We start from the raw sequence: 22,033 nt of genomic DNA, 5'->3' as shown, positions 1-22,033 counted from the left end.
ATTTTTGTCTGGGAATACTTTTAAACATTCTCATTTAAAAGAGTCACCTTCCCCCCCCCCCCCCAAACTCCAGGCAGGTACTCCTTTGTTCCAAGCCTTTGGAGTGAAATTTATTTATTTATTTAGAACCTTATGTGGCCCCTTAGCATCTAACCATAATAATCAGTAAGAGCAGAATACGGGTAGTCCTTATTTAACAACCACAACTGGGACTGATAAGTTGGCTAAGAAGTGAAGCAGTCGCTAAGTGGAACCACAACTGCGCTTACAATCTTACTTCAACTTTCCTTTGCTTTACAGACCTGCAAAAGCTTGGTTGGAAGGTTATTTTTTCCATCATCATTGTAACTGCAAGCAGTCACTAAACAAGGACAACCTGTAAATAAAATCAACAACCCCCACAACGGCTCCTGGCGTGTCAACCACAACAGCCTACAAACTCTACATCAGGGGTCTTCAAACTTGGCCCTTTTATGACTTGTGGACTTCAACTCCCAGAATTCCTCAGCCAGGCATGCTGGCTGAGGAATTCTGGGAGTTGAAGTCCACAAGTCATAAAAGGGCCAAGTTTGAAGACCCCTGCTCTACATACTCTTACATTTGTTAGACTTGTTTCTATCCTAGCTCCCCACTGAAACGAAAGCCTTCCATTCTGGATTTGAATTTATTCTCATGGACATGTTATCCTGTTGGTTTAATTCTCTTCTCTCCTGCATCTCACCCTGTACTACCATGCATTCTGGATTCTCCTGGTTGGACCCTCTGAATTCCCCAGTGCATCCATGCATCAAGCACTGTCCTGAATGCAACGCTTGGATAATGAACTCCTTCCGATGGACTATAACAGAAATTTCAAATTTCAAATTCGGAATAGAACTGGAAGGGACCTTGGAGGTCTTCTAGTCCAACCCCCTGCTCAAGCGTTTCCACCGATTAATTGTTCTCACTGTAAACTCTTCTCCTTCATTCCAGTTTATAGTCCTCTTCCTCTTCTTGACCTTTTTCAAGGGCTTGCATGCTTCAAGAGCCATTCACAGAACCCAAACCACAAACATCAGATGTCTTATTTCAAATTAAGGCAGTAGTTGGTTGTGTAATATCCCGCTGGTGTCATCTGTACGACCCATTATAGTAGCTTTACGTTCTGACTAATAACCACATATTTCCTTAAGTTAGTTGCACAGAAACTAGATGAAAGCCAGATGTCTCAAGGGGAGATATAACAATATATTTAGTTGGCCAGCTGTTTCCATAATAGCCGAAAGGATTTCTGTTCACAGGCCATAAAGGCGTAATAAATAAAATACTTGGACAGTGCACTGACATTACATTCTTGTCTCCTTGTAAATACTTTTGTAGGCTTTTATTTTTTTTTGCTTTCTCTTCCTTTATCCTGTCTATCAGTAATGATTTTTTTTCACTTGCATTCCACATCCGAGCATTGATGCTGAGACGTTTATAGGTAGTCCTGAGACAAATCTAATTTGGAAGTTAGATTTCCCAACCCAAGTTAATATTTTAACTAACCACAATGCTATAGAATCAGTCTCCAAACCTAACCATCACAGACAAAGATCAACTTACGCCCCTGACTGAGCCCAAAATTTCTATTGCTAAGTGACACAACTTTCTTGTCACAGTTGTTAAGTGAATAACCGCACTTGTTAAGTTAGTGACGCAGTTGTTAAGTGAATCTGGCTTTCCCATTGACTTTGCTTGTCAGAAAGTCACAAAAGGGGATCACATGACCCCGGGACACTGCAACACTCATAAATGTGAACCCAGTTGCCAATTGTCTGAATTTGGATCACGTGACCACGGGGGATGCTGCAACAGTCGTAAGTGTAAAAAATGGTCATAAGTCACTTTTTTCAGTGCTGTTGTAACTTTGAAGAGTCACTAAATGAATGGTTGTAAGACCAGGACTAGTTGGATTCTCCCTCTCTCTCTCTCCTACAAAATTTTGATTCTGCTTGTCATGTTTTCTCCAGCAAATTCTATGACAAGAAAGACTTAAAGCAGGGGTCTTCAAACTTGGCCCTTTTATGACTTGTGGACTTCAATTCCCAGAATTCCTCAGCCAGCATGCCTGGGACACTGTGACCATCATAAATATGAATCAGTTGCCAAGCATCTGAATGTAAATCACAAGACCCTGGAGATGCTGCAACATTGCAGCTGATCGGCGCTTCCACTGAGCCCTGACAGCCCCGAAGAAGCATTGATCCTGGTGTTTTAGCTGAACCCTGACAGCCCTGCAGCTCCAGCCATCTCTCGCTCAGGCTTGTGCGGTGCTGCCGTTCCCCTCCTCCGCTACCACTTTTCTAGGATGGTCGCATACCACCCGCCAGATGCCAATGTACCACTGGTTGAAAAGGCTTGATCTAGAGCAGGGGTATGCAACCTTGGCTCTTTTATGACTTGTGGGCTTCAACTCCCAGAATTCCTGAGTCAGCTGGTTCAGGAATTCTGGGTATTGAAGTCCACAAGTCATAGAAGAGCCAAAGTTGCCTACCTCTGATCTAGATCAGAGGTATGAACCTTTTGGGCACCAGGGACTGGTTCTGTGGAGAAAGGTTTTTCTGCGAACTGGAGAGTGTGTGGTTTTGTGTACTGCCTGCATCCCACAGATGGGGCTTTGCTTGTTTGTGCGGATCAGTTGCTGGCATGCCGCAGCCCAGTACCAGTCCCCAGACCGGGGGTTGGGGACCCCTGATCTAGAGGATAAATAATAGGTTAGTTCAAAAAACACCAATAAACTTGAATAAAATCTCTCTTGAATCCTGGGGGTGGTGGTGTCTTCTTGGCAATCATAAAACAGTGACATGCCTTTCTTTTCTTCTTGGATTTGTTTTGTTCTTTCCTAGTGGTCTCCATACCAATCAGTTCAAATCCTGCTTAGCTTTTTCACGATCGGTAGGCAACGCTACTTGGGCAGTTTTGAGCATTTATGAGCTAAGCCGATTATTTCTGTAAAAGTAATTTATAATTGATTAAAGATTCCTTGAGGAACAGATGCCCACTGTGATTACGAATAGCTCCACAGCTGTTTATTTTGCCTACGGGCAGACTTTTGCATCGAAAAGTGGCTATGTGTCCCAGTTTACATGATCCTCTTATTTGACAGGTATCCAGTCTAATTCCAAGCTAAAGAGAAGAGAAAAAGAGACCTGCATTGGCAGTTAGCATTTATTCTCTTTTTTTGATCCTGATGCAGTGGGCTGCAATTCTGTCCAAAGTGCAATGTTTATGTCAGCAGTGGTTTTGAAATAGTTCTTGCTTCTGTTTTGCTTGAATGCATATTTATGTTTTGCAGAAGACTATGAAATATCACCATGCTGTTTGTTTTCTAGGGAAGTTGAAAGAGGCTAGAAATAAAGATAGTCCATAGAAATGGCAAAAGAAGAAGTAGCATCAATGGTCACTTTCGGTAGACATTATAGAAGGAGTGCAGATATCCTCAACTTACCACAGTTTGTCTAGTGACCATTCGAAGTTACAGCATTGAAAAAGTGACTTATGACCATTTTTCACACTTACGTCCATTGCAGCATCCCCATGGTCGTGATCAAAATTCACAAGTCGAGACTACCTGTATATCGATATAGATTCTTAGTCATGCAGGAAGAATTCTCTGGATGTTGAGTCAGAGCTATTGAACTTTTTTTTTAGCATATACAACTATTATGCAACCTTTCTGCTCTTTTTAATATTTTGATGTAGGAAGAGGACAGGCAGAGACTGTGGGTGGAGTCAAGCGAGACATCAGCCCAGAGCCCTTATGTTCCCACAAGCAGTCCAGCCCCCTCTTGAATTCCATTAACTCCTATCTAGCACCAATTTAGCACTGACTGTTAGTTGACTAGATTCTTATGAATAGCATGAGCAATAGATCAGCTTAACTAGAAGTTAGTGTGGTCAGCAAAAGAGAATCAGCTTGGCTTAGTGGTTAAGGCACCAAGCTTATCTTGCCATAGGCATGAAAGCCAGTTATGTGACTCTGGGCCAATCACCAGGAAACTAAGACTTCTAGTCTCACTTTAGCCATGAAAGCTGGCTGGGTGACTTTGGGTCAATCACTGTCTCTCAGCCGAACCCCACCTCATGGATTGTTGCTATGGGGAAATTAGGAGGAGTAAAAGGTCTTGGATACGTTCACGGTCTTGAATTACTTATAAAAATAATAAAATCTGGATATAACCTTCATTAGGGTCAGCCGAAGATCCATTCCAAGCCGGGAATAAACAAAATGGAGACTGCGTTAGAAAGAAGGTTCTTGTTTATTTAGCTGCAGAAGCAGACAGAAATGTTCTGGGGCAGCTGACCCAGATGAAGACTTTTCTTTCAACGAAACAAATAAATAAAGACCATTTGAGAGCTTCCAAGTTTGTTGCAAAAATTCAAGACTTCTGTCTTAATAATAATAATAATAATAATAATAATAATAATAATAATAATAAGAAGAAGAAGAAGAAGAAGAAGAAGAAGAAGAAGAAGAAGAAGAAGAAGAAGAAGAAGAAGAAGAAGAAGAAGAAGAAGAAGTAGTTGGAAGGGACCTTGGAGGTCACCTAGTCCAACCCCCTGCTCAGGGAGGAAACCCTATTCCATTGCAGGCAAATGGCTGGCCAGTCTCTTCTTAAAAACTTCCAGTGTTGGAGCATTCACAGCTTCTGGAGGCAGGTTGTTCCACTGGTTAATTGTTCTAACTGTCAGGAAGTTTCTCCTTAGTTCTAGGTTGCTTCTCTCCTTGACTAGTTTCCATCCGTTGCTTCTTGTCCTGCTTTCACATGTCCTGCTCTCACATATTCTGGGTCTTTTGAAACGCTAAAGATTTCCTGGTCATGCTGTTAGGTATTTTCTGTAGCGAACCACCAACCAGCAAAAGCCGTTGGCCTACCATTTAACAACAAAACCCAGTAGAGTAGAGGCTGCCTTTTCCCCTTAGTGGCTCTTTCAGCCATCAGGATGCAATGGTGATTTTTTGCTAAGTGTCGTTCCTGTTTTAACATACTGTTCTCTTCTGCCATATCCTCTTCTCGCCCCAGGGATCTGGGTTTTCCTTTCTTCTGAAATCCAGGAAAGAGGGGGGGAAAAACAAAAGAAACCACATGGGGAGCAAAGGAGGAGAACAATGAAAACTTTTCATCTGTTTTTGTAAGAGGCCAATTCACAGGATTCAGAGGGAGGCCTACAACCCTCAACCTACACTGCAAAAAGAAACGCACAGCCAAGGGAGTTGGTGTCTTTTGAAATAAGAGAATTGACACACATTCCTTATCAACCAGGGTCCCACTCACTTCTGTTTGATAGTTTTTCTGCTTCTCAATACAGGTAGTCCTCAATTTATGACCACAGCCGAGCCGAAAATTTTCCATGGCTAAGCAACACAGTTGTTAAGTGAGTTTTGCCCCACTTTATAATCTTTCTTGCCACAGTACTTAAGCAAATCGCTGCAGTTGTTAAGTTGGTAACACGGTTGCTAAGTGAATCTGGCTTCCCCATTGAGGTTGCTTCTCAGAAGCTTGCAAAGGGGATCACATGACATTGCAACCATCATAAATATCGGCCAGTTGGCAAGTGAATTTTGATCACACGATCATAGGGATGCTGCAACGGTCATAAGTGTGAAAAACAGTCATAAATTACTTTGTTCAGTGCCAGTGTAACGTTGAATGGCCCTTAAATGAATGGTTGTAAGTCAAAGACTACCTGGTAAATATGAAAAACTGAAGGAAGGAGAGTGGACTTCAGTTTTTACTGGAAGAAAACATCATAGAATAAGAACCTTAGTAGATTACAATGCAAAAACCAGAAGAATGGTAGCACATTCCCACTAACACAAAACTTGTGCTTTTCAATAAAATTTGTTATTAGGAAAACATGCTACAGCAGGGGTCTTCAAACTTAGCCCTTTTATGACTCATGGACTTCATCTCCCAGAATTCCTTAGCCAGCATGCCTGGCTGAGGAATTCTAGGAGTTGAAGTCCATGAGTCATAAAAGGGCTAAGTTTGAAGACCCCTGTGCTATAGATTCTGTCTGATTTATTGGAATGGCCAAAACGTAGAGATTTGCCTTTGCAAACTCTGCCTCTTTACAGGACTTGCAGTTGGGACAGACTGCAGAATAATCATCTCTAGGATCTTCACCGCAACACGGGCAACATGTTGTTGTTACACTTATAGTTATTAATGCAATTATCCTGATCATGTTATAATTATAAGTGGTCCCACGTTAAAGCCAAATGAACTTTGTTTCAGCAGCAGAAATGTATCATGCAATTTACTATCTGTTTATAGATTTCCCAAGTTTGCCCAAAAATGAAAGTGGCACCTATTACTTCCTAGTACTGCCCAGCAGTACAGCAAGTGAACTCAACTTTTCAAAGAAATGCATTTAGTTTGCCAAATGAGGGCTGCAAAACTTTGAATCACCACTAAATGGTAGCAAACAATTAAACTTTTTGTTTGCTTAAGAAACTCTTTGCTGCCGTCTAACAATCATCTGGATTTTGCAGCAGAGATGAGGTAGCCTTAATTTATTGATCCATTCTACTCAATCAGTTTGTGGTTCCGAAAGATGAAGGAATGGTTGTTAAGAATTAAGGGTTGTTGAAGGAAAAGTCTTCATCATGGTTCAGTCCAAGCCGGGAACAAACAACATGGCGACTGCTTTAGAAAGAAGGTTGCAGTTTATTGAAGAGGAGAGCCAGACAGAAAGATGACTCTGGAAGAGGAGAGAGAGAGAGAGAGCACATGTAGGGAGCGGGTTTTTATACCCTCTGGGGCTTTTGTTTGGAGTTGTTTCCTGTTCCTGTTTGAGGCTTTGCATTTCCTGTGTCATGTATTCTGACCTGAGTCTGGGTGTGTCCTTTGGCATCTGTGGGTTAATCCTATTATGTCCTGTCTTAGAGTTTGGGTGGGGTATGTAGATTTTAGGTGTCTTTGTCTTCCTAATCTTCTAGCTTCAACTATCTACAGAGCTGGTTTCTGCTTGGGGGAAGGAGACTTGGGGATATTAAGAAAAAACTGGGCAGGCTTTTATGCCTCTTTAAGATCCTTTGAGGAAATATATTTTTCCGCCCTTTTAATATTTCCTTCTCTGGGAGGCTGACTTCCCACAGGGCAACAGATTTGAGCCCAGACAGATTTTAAATAGCTTGGATCATACATCACATGCTTTGCTTGGTCACGGTTTAGTATGTTGTAGGAATCCACCTCTTTTGTTTATAAAGTAATGATATAAAGTAACAAAATACCATGAGTTTCGACTAAGGCTGCTGTATGAACTTACCCAATTACAATGTATTTGAAAATAATTGTAGGAATCCAAAATATTTGAAGCTGTTTTTGCTTCCTTTCCTAACTACTTTTAAACTGTTTTGCATGTAATCCTAAAATTTTTCAGAGTACTGTAAAGCATTCATAGCCCTTTTTGACAATCTTTTTCTAGACACTCCATAAACACTGTGCTAAGCTATAGTTTGACCATGTACAGGGCTGGGTGTGCATAAGTTTCCAGAGGACTGAAATTATCCTGCTGCATTTCCTGATTGCATCCGTACTGTCCATGGATTTACTCAGGAAGATCATTATAGAAGTACCCAGACCCCAAGTTCATGAACGATGCATCACGTTTAAAGCAGTTAAGAAGATTTTTAAAACCCAGCAACCTCTTGAACCCTATACCATTTCAGACAAATGCCTATCCAATGTCTTCTTAAAAACTTCCAGTGTTGGAGCATTCACCGCTTCTGGAGGCAGATTGTTCCACTGGTTAGTTGTTCTAACCGTCAGGAAGTTTCTCCTTAGTTCTAGGTTGCTTCTCTCCTTGACTAGTTTCCATCCATTGCTTCTTGTCCTGCCTTCAGATGCTTTGGAGAATAGCTTGACTCCCTCTTCTTTGGGGCAGCCCCTGAGATATTGGAATACTGCTATTATGTCACACACACACCCCAGTCCTTCTTTTCATTGCACATGTATTTTGCTTGGATTTAACATGAGCATGTTGTCTGTTCATTATTCAGTAAACCATGTTTAATTAAAGAGGAGACAGCAAACCTTCACAAGGCATTCTTCCAGCTTTATTTGACCTTCAGCAAAAAAACAAAACAACCTGTACATTATTGAAAGTGAAAGAGCGATGACCCAGGAGAAACTATATCCTGCTTAGTACAGGGTTGATTCATCTCATAAAGCTGAATTCCCACCATTATAGTCATGAATATTGCATAAGATGTATTAGGATACCATTTAGTAATTCAGTAATGATTGTAAAAAACATTCCTGGTCAAAATTGCTCAGATTCGAGCCGGTTTGGATTCTGACTGGGCAGAGACTGACGGGGAGGAATCGAGCGGTCTAGAGAATGTTACCTGGAGTGAATTCGATCCTGTGACCCCAGATGAGGTGGACAGGATCATGAGGAGACTGAGTTCCGCCACGTGTTTATTGGACCCGTGCCCCTCCTGGCTGGTATATGCAGCCCGGGAGGAGACACGAGGCTGGTTCCAGGCAGTAATAACTGCTTCCTTGAGGGAGGGTACCTTCCCTGCCGCCTTGAAGGAGGCGGTGGTGAGGCCCCTCCTCAAGAAGCCTGCCCTGGACCCAGCTATTTTGCAAAGGTGGTTGAGAGCGTGGTGGCACTTCAGCTCCCTCTGTTCCTGGAGGAAACTGATTATCTGGACCCATACCAATCGGGCTTCAGGACTGGGTACAGCACGGAGACGGCATTGGTTGTGCTGGTGAATGATCTCTGCCGGGCTCGGGACAGGGGTTGTTCCTCTGTCCGAGTCCTATTAGACCTCTCAGAGGCTTTTGATACCATCGACCATGGTATCCTACTGTGGCGTCTCAGGGGGTTGGGAGTGGGGGGCACTGTTTTACAGTGGTTCTCCTCCTACCTCCTGGGCCGCTCGCAGTCAGTGTTGATGGGAGGGCAGAGGTCCGCCCCGAGGCCTCTCGTTTGTGGAGTTCCTCAGGGGTCGGTCCTCTCTCCCCTCTTGTTCAACATCTATATGAAGCCGCTGGGTTAGCTCATTCGTGGTTTCGGGGTGGGGTATCATCAGTATGCTGATGATACCCAGCTTTTTCTTTCCACCCCGAACCAACCCAGTGATGCCCTTGACGTGATGTCCCATTGCCTGGAAGTGGTCCGGGTTTGGATGGGGAGAAACAGGCTTCGTCTCAATCCTGCCAAGACTGAGTGGCTGTGCATACCGACATCTCAGACTAACCGATCTTTTCCATCGTTAACTATGGGGGGTGAGGTGTTACCCCCGTTGATAGGGCCCGCAACTTGGGTGTCCTCCTGGATTCACGGCTCAGTTTGGAAGATCATATAGGAGCCGTGGCCAGGGGGGCTTTTGCCCAGATTCGCCTGGTGCGCCAGTTACGGCCCTATCTGGACCGAGATGCCCTATGCACAGTCACCCATGCGCTCGTGACCTCCTAGCTAGACTACTGCAATGCTCTCTACATGGGGCTGCCCCTGAGGACCACTCGGAGGCTTCAGCTGGTGCAAAATGCAGCCGCGTGAGTTGTGATGGGAGTCTCCCGATACTCCCATGTAACACCTCTTCTCCGCGAGCTGCATTGGCTTCCAGTTGCCCTCCGGGTGAGATTCAAGGTGCTGGTGATGACCTATAAAGCCCTAAATGGCATGGGCCCGGATTATCTAAGGGAGCACCTGCTGCCAGCGTCAATTTCCCATCGTCCTTTGCACTCCCACAGGGAGGGCCTCCTCAGGGTACCGCCGGTCAAGGATTGCCGACGGGCGATCCACAGGGGGAGGGCGTTCTCTGTGGGCGGGCCTGACCTATGGAATCAACTGCCAACGGAACTCCGGACTGCCCCCGACCTTCGTTCATTTCGCCGGGACCTAAAAACCTGGCTCTTTGAGCTCTCTGCTCTAGACTGAGGGGTTTAATGTTTTTAAATTGTGATTTAATTTTTGTGGCTAGACTTAATTTAATTTATTTTAATTTTATATCGGATTGTTTTTAAATTTTGCCTTGTAAACTGCCCTGAGTCCTTTGGGAATAGGGCGGTATATAAACCAAATAAATAAATAAATAAATAAATAAATAAATAAATAAATAAATAAATAAATAAATAAATAAATAAATAAATAAATAAATTTTTACTTGATGAAGATTACTACAAGGAAACACTTGATTGCCCTAAATGCTAAATGCTGCTTGCTCGTAAGTAAGTCCTTTGGCACGGCATTTATGCTTGTGTGAAACAGAGAATTGGGACACTAATTGCATACAATAATAAGGTTTGGAGTGTTTAGAATCAGTCAGGCCAATTTATTTTTTGCTATTTTTTCCCCTCCAAGGTCAAGTACTTCAAAAGCAGTTGCCAAGGAAACTTAATTCATTTTGCCAGCTTCCTCAGTATGGTAGAGTTCATGGGTTTCTCCTCTCTCCCCCTTTTCATAAACAAAACAGATTCGTGACTTTTTTGCCAAAAAAAAAAAAAGATATTTATTTTTCAAAGAGAGGCACATACAAATAGTCCTCAACACATGACCACAACTGAGTTGAAAATTTTTGTTGCTAAGTGAGACATTTGTTAAATGGATTTTGCCCCATTTGACCATCTTTCTTGCCACAGTTGTTAAGGGAGCCATCAGATTTGTTAAATTAGTAACCTGGTTGTTAAGTAAATCAGAGCCTTGGTGGAGCAGTGGGCTAATGCCTCCTTAAGTAACACCAGCTGCCTGCAATTAGTGCAGGTTCGCATCCCACCAGGCTCAAGGTTGACTCAGCCTTCCATCCTTCCGAGGTAGGTAAAATGAGGACCCAGATTGTTGGGGGCAATTAAGCTGACTTTGTAATAATGCCGCTGGGGGTGTGTGAAAGCCCTAATAAGCAGGCATATACATATAGAATGAAGGCTACTGCTAAGCTTGTAAGTCGCCCTGAGTCTTCTGAGAAGGGCGGGATATAAATGGAAATAAAATAAATAAAATAAAATAAATAAATCTGACTTCCCCATTGACTTGGTGTCATGGTTCCGACATTCATTGCATTGACACTTGGCTTGTCAGTAGGTTGCAAAAGGAGATCACATGACTGGAGGTAAGGTAAAGGTAAAGGTTCCCCTGCACATGTGTGCTAGTCGTTTCTGACTCTAGGGGCCGGTGCTCATCTCCGTTTCAAAGCCGAAGAGCCAGCGCTTGTCCGAGGACGTCTCCGTGGTCATGTGGCCGGCATGACTAGGTGCCAAAGGCGCACCGAACGCTGTTACCTTCCCACCGTAGTGGTCCCTATTTTTCTACTTGCATTTTTACATGCTTTCGAACTGCTAGGTTGGCAGAAGCTGGGACGAGTAACAGGCGCTCATTCTGCTACGCGGCATTCGGGATTCGACCCGCCAAACTGCCAACCATCTGATCAAGAAGCTCAGTGTCCTAACCCACTGAGCCACTGCATCCCTTATGACTGGAGGAGATGACTGCAAATATGAGCCAGTTACCAAGTGTCTGAATTTTGATCACAGGACTGCAGGGATGCTGCAATGGTCATAAGTGTGACAAAAGGTCATAAGTCACTTTTTAAAACCCGTTGTAAATGAACTAAATGAACAGTTGTAGGTCAAGGACTCCCTGTCCTTAAAGGCCAAAGCTTTGGAAGATAATGGATAGGTGGGATGTGAGGTCAGGGAGAATGTCATTAGATCATATTTATGAATTAGGCACCAAGCTAGAAACCAGGAGAATGTAAGCCTTAGGCATAAAGCCAGCAGGATGACCTTGGGCCAGTCAATCTCTCTCAGCCCTAGAAAGGAGGTAAGAACAAAATGCCTTCTGAAATCTTGACAAGAAAACTGCAAAGTCCTCCAGACAGTTGCCAGGAGTCAACATTGACTTGAATGCACCAAAACAATGAAGAGGGGGGGGGGAATAACAATTTAGAGAACCGCTGCCTTTCTTTGAAAGATCTAACATTTTGCAGCAAAAGTATTCAGTAGGAAACTAAGATGCCCGCTACTACACTGAGTAGAACTTTTCCGGGAGCTCTATAACATAAAAGTCCTATGTTACACAAAAGGAAGAACAGACGGAGAGATTTTATAGTCCCAAAGGTGCTTTTCAAAAGGCAACTGGACTTTCACTTCTCATCCAAGAAACTTCTTCAGTTCTTGGATCCAAAACATTTTTAAGGGGAAAAAAAATCAAGAAAGGCCAGTTGCCTTTTGAAAAGCACCTTTGGGACAACCATGACCTGAATGATTGAGAATCTCCATATAGAGAGATTCTGTATTTTGCATTCTCTTCCAGCTGTCAAGAGGGATCTGCAGAGAAGGAGTTCTAGTAAGTTCTAGTCCTGTCTTAGACATGAAAGTTGACTGGGTGACCTTGGGCCAATCACCAGGAGATGGTGAGTTCTAGTCCTGTCTTAGACATGACTGGGTGACCTTGGGCCAATCACCAGGAGATGGTGAGTTCTAGTCCTGTCTTAGACATGAAAGTTGACTGGGTGACCTTGGGCCAATCACCAGGAGATGGTGAGTTCTAGTCCTGTCTTAGACATGAAAGTTGACTGGGTGACCTTGGGCCAATCACCAGAAGATGGTGAGTTCTAGTCCTGTCTTAGACATGAAAGTTGACTGGGTGACTTTGGGCCAATCACCAGAAGATGGTGAGTTCTAGTGTTGTCTGAGACATGAAAGTCAGCTGGGTAACTTTGGGCCAACCATCAGAAGATGGTGAGTTCTAGTTCTGCCTTAGCCATGAAAGCTGACTGGGTGACTTTGGGCCAATCACCAGGAGACTGTGAATTCTAACCCAGTCTTAGGCAAGAAAGTTGGCTGAGTGATCATGAGTCAATCACCGGGAGATGATGAGGTCTAGTTCCAGGCCCCTCATTTTCTCCTAGTACCGCCCAGCTCACAGGGTTAAGTTGTGGGGAAAATAGGAGGAGGAAGGAGTATTAAGAATATAGGCTGCCTTGAATTATTTAAAAAACAATAATAAAGGCAGGAAATACATGAATAAATGATGAAGAATTTGTTATTGCCATTGCCAGGGCTGAAGGTAATGCCATCTCAAGTCTGTATTATGGAGCTAAGCTGCCTTTGATCCATCAGATCACTTTATTCACATTCCTGAATCTGACACATTTCTTTAGACTTTCTCAGACATTGGACTTGCCAATAAAGTTGATGCAGTGCTGGCATCCAATCTTCTGAGGATGGAGCTGTTATTCATTCCCTCTGGGAGGGAAAAATCCAAAGTCTCCTTAATTTCCCAGAATGCCTTACCCCCCACAGACACACCTCCCACTCCACAAATGAATAATTATTTTCCCCAAAATTGGATAAGCTTCCCTTAAGTTAAATTTAATAACCCATGAAGTGTCAAGGGAAGTGGTTAAATTTTGGCAGTGAGCTCCTTTGCATCCTGGCTGCCAAGTGACTTAAGCGTATCAGTTCTGGGAAATAAGTTGTTTGTTTCCAACAAAATATTCCCAGCTTCTACTGCAATTCTGGAATATCTGTCACTATCAAAGGCAGATGGATGGACTATTCCCAACTAGACCAACTCTCAGTGACCGTTGGGTTATATAGTTAGACAGAAATCTCATGTATGCATGTCTGTGTTCTAGACTTACAGACTGTATGTACACATAGTTACATTAAGACATGACTGATCAAATTAAAGATGGATCTTTCTGTAACAATATCAGAAGAAACAATATTTATGTCCTAGGAACTGGATTGGTATTTCTAGATGGCAAAAATCTGGGCAAACAGTAGAGGGGGACAGAAAGAATAGAAAGCCAGAAAAAAAATGCAAAGCTTTCATTTACTGATGTCAAAGTATTGATTTAACAGCTAACCAGCTTATGTAATGTAAGATGTAATGATGGGAATGACTCAGCAGGGTCTTTGTCTCTTTAAGAGCCTTTGTATAAAGAGAAGGCTCTGCTGATGTGTTGTCTCTCTTCCATTTCCTGTTGTAACTGTGGTTTCTTGGATCCTGCTGTATTAGCACGTGTATGTATATTCTTCCTGGTGCTTGATATTGTAGATAGTGTAAGATAAACCACCATTTACTATAGACCACTGTTTACTGTTTTTACTCCTGGGTTATCTCGCACAATAAGACTGTGCATGCTCTGACAATTGATCTGTCATATTTTGCAAGAGATATTATGGCCGTCTTGTTAATCTTACACTTTTTTGGAAGAAATCCTTGAAGAGCAGATGGCTTAAATCAGCGCAGCCTTAATTTTATGGTACTATATATGGATTCCCGGAATTAGATTTTTAAAAATCTGCCTTTTTTTACATTTGAGGATTTTGGAGGTTTAAAATGTCTTAAATAATTGTCTTAAATGTTGTAAAAAGTTAAAGCACATATTTCATTTCTTACAAACTCTAACCTCCCCCCAAATAGGGCCTATTTTAAGTCCTGGCTTCACCCTCTTTTGCACTGTTGTCTTCAATTTATTGCACAAAACTCAGATCAGCCCATAAGTTAAGAAGAGACGGTTGAATGGTTTATTAAAAATACAGTATATCTATGGTATACAGTATTTCTTCCAACCATTCCATCAACATTAGTGATGTCATAAGGGGTGGGGCTTAAACAGTTCAGCCTACTTTAATGAATGGGCTATGGATGTACTGGTTGGTTTGGAACTTCATTAGTGTCAATACCTATTTCCTGAACTTTAAAAATAAATGCAACATAAGATATACATTTAATTAACTGTCAGATTTATAATTGCAATACATTTGAAAATTAAATGCCATCATTCATTTTGACTCAGTGGCATTAACACAACAAGAAAGAGATTTAAAAACTCTTCAGTGATAAATTTACTCAGGTACTAGCCTCACATGAGCAATGTTAAAAATATTTTTCCTAATCTTTGTTCTGTTTAAGTATCATTTTGGAGAGAAGCATTAAAATGTGGTTATTCCTTTTTAAAATAAAATATGCTCTTTCAATTTTTATTCTTTTTTAGAGGTTGTCCATGTTATCTTTTTTTAACACTAAATTTAGCTCTATATAATGATCTACTTAAAAACTTTTCCAGATTCTGTAATTCCCTGAATCCTACATTTTTCCCCCTTGATCATGATTGGAACATTTGACACTTTAGCCTTCCTACAGGATACCTTAAAGAAAATAATCAAACTACAATCAAACCATCAGCATTTTTTTAGCCTCCTAGAATGCAGTTAATCTGGCCCTGGAGAGTTTGCACTATAACTATATTATATTGCAATATTTATTTTGGCCATTCAAAAGCACGCTTGTATAATTACAGGAATTTCCCAAGCAAAACTACTAAAACCCATTTTCTGGGCTTTAGGTCAGTAAGGAAAAAGAACGTTCTTAGCGAAACAACAAAATCTTCCAAAGGTCTGAGATAGTTGTGAAGAATGTGATCAATTTCTTCCATATTCCCCTTTTACAGCCTGCTGTAATCCCTTAATTCGGGGTAGAGGCGGGCGACTGGATGGAGCTGACCATTAACCAGCTGCATGCCCTTCCTGACGCCTATGTGGAGTTCACAGCAAATATCTTTTGTGTGTGTGTGTGTGTGTGAGTGAGTGTGTTTGTGTGTGTGTGTGTCCCAGGAGAGAAACATCTACCACTACCTAGGATTGAAATCTTAACCTTCCGAATGGGAGGCAATGTCTGAAGCAAATTAACTTTCATTTCATCACAATGCTCCTATTTGCAATTACAGTATAGGGCAGGGGTAGGCAACCTCGGCTCTTTTATGACTCATGGACTTCAACTCCCAGAATTCCTGAGCCAGCTGGCTCAGGAATTCTGGGAGTTGAAGTCCATGAGTTATAAAAGAGCCGAGGTTACCTACTCCTGGTATAGGGATAGTAATGCTGACTGCTTTTCTGGATGGTAACATAAGCACTCTGAAATATTCTACATGTCTTTCTGTATAGCAACTTTAATTTGGCCTAATTTTACAAGCAAGTAAGGCCCTGCCTTTGCTGTATCTTCATTCATATGAAGAGTGACACCTAGTGAATACTTTTTAAAGCAATCCTGTGCATTCAGACGTTAAATGTAAACTGGACTTGGCAAATCAGCTGCAAATTGTTGATTATTGGATCTAAAGTACAAATAACAAACAAATCGAAGCTGGAGAATCCATTGCATGTTTTTTGCTCTGAGAGATTCTGGAGCCCAAAACCCTTAATCTGATATTTCCTACTCAAATGGCGAGACCTGTAAAAAGATGGATGTCCTTGGTGGCAATAATAATAATAATAATGGTGATGATAATGATGATGATGATGTTGGAAGGGACCGTGGAGATCTTCTAGTCCAACCCTCTGCTCTAGTAGGAAACTCTATATCATCTCAGACAAATGGTTGTCCAATCTCCTCTTAAAAACCTCCAGTGTTGGAGCATTCACAACTTCTGGAGGCAGGTTGTTCCACTGATCAATTGTTTTCACTGTCAGGAAATTTCTTAGTTCTAGGTTGCTTCTCTCTTTGGTTAGTTTCCATCCGTTGCTTCTTGTCCTGCCTTTGTTCAAGGGCTCAAAAAGGAGAACATCACCATGACCTGTTGTTTTTAAGCACACCCAATATTTATTGTGAATATTTCACAACTGGCAACAGAGAACCTGAACTTTTCTCCCAATGATTAAGGCTTAATTTGTGCTATCAGTGAAATGGTGAAGAAAAACTTATAGTCTTCTTGAGTTTGCTAAGGAATATTGTATTGCCCTGATCTCATATTTACATGTTAAACATCTTTAATCTCTATTCTCAGCTTATGATTCTCCAGGGATATTGGAGGCAAAATGAAGAATTCCTGTGAGCTACAATTCCAATCCATCATATGTGGTAATTGCATGACATCATGACATATGTGTTGTCATTTGCCCCATTTGTTTCCCTCCAATGATTTAGACTTATTCTCTATCTCAGCACATAAAATTCTGTATCAATATCACCTCAGATATCTTCTTAAATCCTAGCAATTATCACAGAAATAAGGTTTGTAAATGCAAAGAGTTGTAGATTTTTTGCTCCTTGACATTTTCTTGAACTGATTAATGTATTCAGCTAATCCTGGGTTCTTTAAGCTGTTTATAAATGACTGTTGGTTGAGTCAAACAAAGAAGCCAGATCCAGACAAGCTCCATTAAGCTTGCAGAAACTTTGTCAAAAGCTGGAATCTATCATGGGAGCTTGACCAACCCAAATTGAAAAAAGGAAACCCTATCGAAAGTGTGAAATGTTGTTCCTTATCTGTTAAGGAAAAACCAACAGATACACGGTTTCAGTGTCACAGGGATAAAGTCAGATATGCCTTTAAGTATTTGCATTCTGTTCTGTTCCACAAGATGGGGTAAGAGGAGGAAAAGTAAAAAGAGACAAAACCTCAAGACTCCTAGTTAACCGTTCCACATTTCATCTCGTCTTTTGTCTCCGTGAGAGAAAGGGAGAATTAATTTCTTGACCAGAGCCACACAGTGCTCAGAGGGAACAATAGACACCTGGATTAGAGTGTCATGTTATTTACACAACACACTTACACCCTTTCTAACCTGATTGTGTTGTATGGGAAGGGCCAACATGCTTGCACTTGTTGAATTAATGATTATTCTGAGGGCAAAAAGAAAAAGAAGCAACATCAATATGTCCCAGACCTCATTAGATAAAAGGGCAAGATTAAAATCTTCCTTTCCTTTCCATTCCTTTCCTTTCCTTTCCCATTCCCTCTTCCCTCTCCCCTCTTCCTTTCCCTTTCTATTTCTTTTTCTTTCTTTCTCTCTCTTTTTATCTATCTATATATTTATCTACCTACATATTTACCTATCTATCTTTATCTGCCTATAATCTATCTATCTATCTATCTATCTATCTATCTATCTATCTATCTATCTATCTATCCATCCATCCATCCATCCATCCATCATTCCATCTATCTACTGTATCTCTCCCCAAGATTTGGCCTTCAGTGTTTTGGGTTTTTTTTTGAACCATCATTTACATTTTCATCAGGCATTTTCCCCACAGAATCAAAACAGCGGAATCATGAACATTTGGCAAATGTTGAATTAAAAGCCATTATATAATCCCATGCCCAGAATTCATTTCTTTCATGAAACATCACTGGTCAAATAAGAATCAGGGATAAGCAACTCATTAGTAATGGATTTAGTAAAAAAAAATCCACTGAAGCATTTTAATAAAAAATAAAATTTTTAGATGTGTTCTAATGTAAACAATGATGAAGATCAGATGTCAACAGGGCATTATTTAATATGATGCAATCAGCATTTAGCAAACTAATTAAATATACTACCGGTAATAAATTATATGCCACAGTAACCTTACTACAAAAACCACAATGTTGGTATTAACCAGGTCTTCAGGAAAAGGTCACTCCAAAGCCAAAGTGCCCCTATGGAGAATAGCTTTTCCTGGGTGTTCAGTTAACAAGTAGGCTCAACGGCGAGACGCTGGTGAAGCGGGCACAGCAGTGCCTGCATTTTCTGCATCGCATGAGAAAAGCTCATCTTCCTTCCCCTGTCCTGACCACTTTCTGCAGGGGGACGTTCGAGAGCATCCTGTCATACAGCATCACAATCTGGTTTGGAAGCATCCCTGCTTCAGACAGGAAGGCGGTGCAGAGAGTGGTGAGGATGGCCGAAAAGATCATTGGCAGTTCCCTCCCTCCCATCCAGGACATAGCACAGAAGCGTTGTTTGAGCAGGGTCCGCAAGATTGTCTGGGACACCACACATCCTCCTCACGACCTGTTTTCCTTGTTCCCTTCTGGGAGGAGGCTCTGTGGTATCCAAAGCAGAACATCCAGATTCAGTCACAGCTTTGTCCCATACAGTATTAACCTTGTGAACTCTAAAGCTTCCACCTTCCGTTACATATTCAAGATGGACAGTGAATAATATTTATATGTTGCTTATATGTAAGGGTGTAGGTCTATACATTATGTTGTATATAGTATGTTTTAAATGTGTGTTATGTATGAGTACACTTTGAGAGGAAGCAACTAAATTTCATTTTTAATGTGTGCCACTATGCCCACAGGGGAAAAATGACAATAAAGGTTATCTAATCTTTCCTTCATCACCACAAACCCAACTATGGGGCTCTGAAAAGATCACCCTCCAAGTCTTAAACCTGAAAGAGGTAGGTTCTATGAGAAGTACTCAATTGTCCTTTAGCATCATTATCAGAAGCTTGGAATCCAGTAAGTAATCTAGTAAGCTAAGGGCCAGAAATGCTATTGAGAACAGTATGTAAGAGTGGCAAATTGCCTTGACCAAGCCTCTAGCACAGGGGTCTTCAACCTTGGCCCTTTTATGACTTGTGGACTTCAACTCCCAGAATTCCTCAGCCAGCCTGGCTGAGGAATTCTGGGAGTTGAAGTCCCCAAGTCATAAAAGGGCTAAGTTTGAAGACCCCTACCTAGCACAAGCTTCATAAATTTCATTTAAGACAGACATGTCAAACACAAGGCCCGGGGGCCAGATCCGGCCCGCGAAGTGGTTTCATGCGGCCCGTGAAGCCATCCTGGAAACAGTGAGGGAACGGCCCCCACTGCCTTGGCCCTGACCCAGAGACCCTCCTTCTGCCAGAGACCTCCAGATCTGTCCCACACCTGCCCAGGCCCCCATAGGCACCCTTGATGCGAACGATGTAGAGCTGGCCACGCCCACCCAGTAGGCCATAGGCACTCTAGCCACACCCACCCAGTAGGCCACGCCCACCCTGGCCACACCCACCCGGCCCCCTGAGGGCAACTGCAATGCTGATGTGGCCCTCAATGAAATTGAGTTTGACACCCCTGATTTAAGAGAAAGTGACTTGGACATTAATGGATGCTTCATGGAACTGAAGTTTGAATGTTGATATCTGGTAGATAGGAATCAAAATAGCTCCTGAATATGGAGTAGCTTGGATGTCCTTTTTGTCCTTACTTTGACCAGTTGGAATATAAAATAGGTATCCAAACATTTAACATGAAGCTTTATTTGATTTAAGACATCATTCAGCTGTGTACATTAGAAATGACAATGTCTATATCACAAAATGACGATAAAACCAATAATTTAAACATATTCATTTTCATTTTTGGCCCATAAAAGCATATATATGTTAATATAAATACCTGCTGTTTAATAAATGAACTGCATATTCAACGAGGAAACGAAGCAAATGAGGAAAAAGAAAAGGAGAATTAAAGCAGCGGAGTCCCGGTCTTGCCATAAGGGGAATCTCTCTGTGTCTTGTTTTAATCATTAGTGATTCCAAGTCGTTTAGAAATGCTTCTTGTTTCAATGTGGATACAGAGCACAGTTTAAAAACAACAACAACAAGTGTATGAGCATTGAAGAGTGGCACTTGAAAGATCTCCAAGAAGGAATTGCAAAACACAGCAAATTGCTTTTGCTAATCAGCATTCCTGACCCCTTTTATCAGAAGAGAAAAGCAACCACGAAATTTCCTTTCCTTATATAACATTATCAAACACATCTTCATCAGGCTCACAAGAAATAAATCCCAACAGAGCAAGTGAGAATTTGGAATAAATCAAAAGACTGGAGTGTGCCTGGAGTTATCTAAAGAGCTTGGTTTCATCAGAATGATTGAAATGCCCTTTTTCCATACTGTTTTTAAATTACATTCTTTACTTTTTTTTCAGTAGCCATCTCTTGCAGCCGAGAACTTGTGGCCACTGAGCAGTGGTCCCCAAACTTTCTGGCACCAGGGAACGGTTTTGTAGAAGACAATTTTTCCACGGGGTTGGGTGGTTTTGTGCGCAACCTAGATCCTGCACAGGTGCAGATGAAGCTTTGCTTGCTCGCCTGCTGTTTGCGTGGCTTGGTTTCTAACAGGCCACGGACCGGTACCAGTACCACAGCCCAGGGGACCCTTGCCCTGAGCAGACAAACCAATATGACATTGCACCGACTTCCTTGGATGGTAGTTTACTGTATCAGATGCTTACATGTTTCTGACGCAGTGCACTGCAATCCCCCAAAGTTTATGCACGAATAAACATGCCCATTTTTAAAAGTGCCACAAGACTTCTTGGTTTTTTTTATCATTTTGTTCAGCCCTCCTCTACAGAAACAGCAGGATAGATGATCGGCATCATTGTGGATCTAGTAAATAGTAAAAGCTAGAAGCAGGCAATTATCAGAAAAAAGAAATCTTACTGAGAACAATAATACTGAATCATGATCCGAATAATGCTGGTGATGGGATAACTATATAACATTTCTTGGAATTGATTATACTGTAGGTCCTTTTGCTTCAGATAGGAACACAATTTGGGATCTCTCCTTAGATCGGTGTTTTCAACTTTGGCCACTTTCAGATGGGTGGACTTCAACTCCCAGAATGCTGGGAGCTGAAGTCCCCCCATCTTAAAGTGACCAAGGTTGAGAAGCATTGCCTTAGACCAGTTAGATCAGTTTGCCTGGCTGAGGAATTCTGGGAGTTGAAGTCCACAAGTCATAAAAGGGCCAAGTTTGAAGACCCCTGAGTTAAATAATGTGATAATTACAGTACTTTCCCATTTGCTTCAGTGGAGGAAGTAGCCTTGCAACCGCTTTTCCTGGATTATTCTTCTCCTCTACCAAGCTATCCTTTCAATAAAACAAGTGGGAAAGTTCTTTTCAAAGAGTCTTTTTAAAGGTATACAAGAAACCCCAAGGCCAAAGCAGAGGAAAAGCCACAGCAGAGCTATTTTAAATTAAACATTTGACTTCCTTTCATTAGAGAAAGTTCCTTCACTCTGTTAAGAGTTGCGTGTGTTTCCCAAGTAGTGCAGGCAGAGCTTCTTCATTCTGATGACATGAATTGGACTGCACTTTGTGGTATGAATTGGACTGTAGGAATCAGACTACAATTCATTGCCAACTTAGCATGACCCAATGGGCTTATTTACTGCAGAGGGCGAGGGCAAGGATACCCACTTGGAGAAGAATGGTGTGTGGATAGGATGACTACATCAGATGAAATATCATTTGCTTTTAATACTAAATAATATGTA

The sequence above is a fragment of the Vipera ursinii genome (genome assembly GCF_947247035.1).
Source record: "Vipera ursinii genome assembly, chromosome: 7".
NCBI classification, from domain to species: Eukaryota; Metazoa; Chordata; class Lepidosauria; order Squamata; family Viperidae; genus Vipera; species Vipera ursinii.
Note: the sequence above shows the minus strand (reverse complement) of the source record.